Consider the following 1,863-nt stretch of genomic DNA (forward strand, 5'->3'; position numbering starts at 1 on the left):
TTCCACTGCATCCGGCAGGGAGAAACTGTGCCTGCAGAACACATTTGTCAGGAGCTTGCACCTGCAGCTTATGCACACACAGACATGCTGCACGTTCAAATGGCCAAGCTCATTCTGAAGCAACCTGAAAGCTGCTGTCAGAAGGCTGTGCTTCTTATCCGATCGAAGCAGCAGCACGCGCATTGGAGTTTGGCAAGCACTAAAGAGCTGCAGAAGAGCTTTGCTTAGCAAAATGGGCCAAGAAAAAGCATTTGCTTCATGGGTCTTTGTCGTCGCCTGGAAACAGGTAGCAGCATATGGAAGGGGGTTGTACACGTGGTTTCTTGCCTCGCTTCTCTGCACTTGCAGGGGCTCCCCCCGCCCACCCCGGGCTGAGCTCTGCGGCAGTGCTGCCGCCTTGTGGGCACAGAGCGGTACTGCAGCTGTGCTCCGAGCCGGGCGGGGCCTGGCCGAGCGGGGCCGAGCAGGGGCGAGCCGAGCCGAAGCGGGCCAGAAAGAGCCGAGCCGAAGCAGGCCGGAAAGAGTCGAACCGAACCGAGCCGCGTCGGGCCTCCCCCCCGACCCCCGCCGGAGCCGGCCGGGAGGACCGCGGCAGAGGCGTTAACTCCAATGCCTGCCGCCGCAGGCGCGGCCGCCACCCAGCTACGGAGCCGCTGAGTCTCGCCGCCATCGTCCTCGCCCCGGGAAAGGCGGCGGAAAATCGGGCGGAATGCTCGGAGTCGGTCGGCGTCGGCAGGTTTTTCGTTCAGGCATGTAAGTTAGACAGACGCGCTGAGAGCAGCGGGGGCCTTACTTGTGCCATAACAAAGATGGCCGCTCTGCCGGAAGTGGCTTCAGCCACAGCAAAGATGGCGGCGAGGAAGGGCGGAAGTTACGTCACGCCACGCAGAAGATGGCTGCCAGGTCGTGGCCGGCTTGTCCTTCCAAGGATGGCGGCCAAAAAGGCGGGAAAATGGAAGGACCCCGGGCAGTGGGTGCGTGAATTCGACTGCCTGACAAACACCCCGGCGTCGACGCCGCCCCGTCGCAATTTTCCGCGGCTGCTCCAGCCGTGCGGACACGGGCTGTGCGCTCGGCGGCACCGGGGCCGAGCGCGAGCCGGTCGGGTGCCGACAGGCAGCGGTGACGACGCCGCACTCTGCCGGGGTCCTTGACGCGGCCGCTTTTTCGGGCTTCTGGCACTCGCGACGACCCGTACCATGCTGCCACTCCTCTCACTCGGTTCCCCTATTTATTTAAAAGCTTGGCATTTAAATGAATAATATAGAAATTAAAATATACAAATCTATAATAAAGAAATGCATATAGGGTGATAGATAGGGAGATATATAGATAGGGAGATAGATAGATAGATAGATAGATAGATAGATAGATAGATAGATAGATAGAGAGAGAGATAGATAGATAGATAGATAGATAGATAGATAGATAGATAGATAGATAGATAGATAGATAGATAGATAGATAGATAGATAGATAGATAGATAGATAGATAGATAGATAGATAGATAGATAGATAGATAGATAGAGAGATAGATAGATAGATAGGGAGATAGATAGACAGATAGATAGATAGATAAATCTTCCCATAAACACGACCAAATTCTAGAAAAATATCTCACAAAATCACCACAAATTCCCACAAAATACATGAAAAATCCCTCAAGATCCCTAAATCGCCTCAATATCCCACAAAATCACACAAAAATCCCACAAAACCTCCACAAGTTTCCACAAAATCTAAGAAAAATTCCACAAAATTCTTCAAGTCTCCTCAAAACCACACAAAGTTTGTGAAAAGGCCCACCAAATTCCAGAAAAATCCCACAGAATCTCCACAAATTCCCACAAAATCTAAAACAA

This window comes from Cyanistes caeruleus, chromosome 4 (genome assembly GCF_971803275.1).
Source record: "Cyanistes caeruleus chromosome 4, bCyaCae1.hap1.1, whole genome shotgun sequence".
Classification (NCBI taxonomy): domain Eukaryota; kingdom Metazoa; phylum Chordata; class Aves; order Passeriformes; family Paridae; genus Cyanistes; species Cyanistes caeruleus.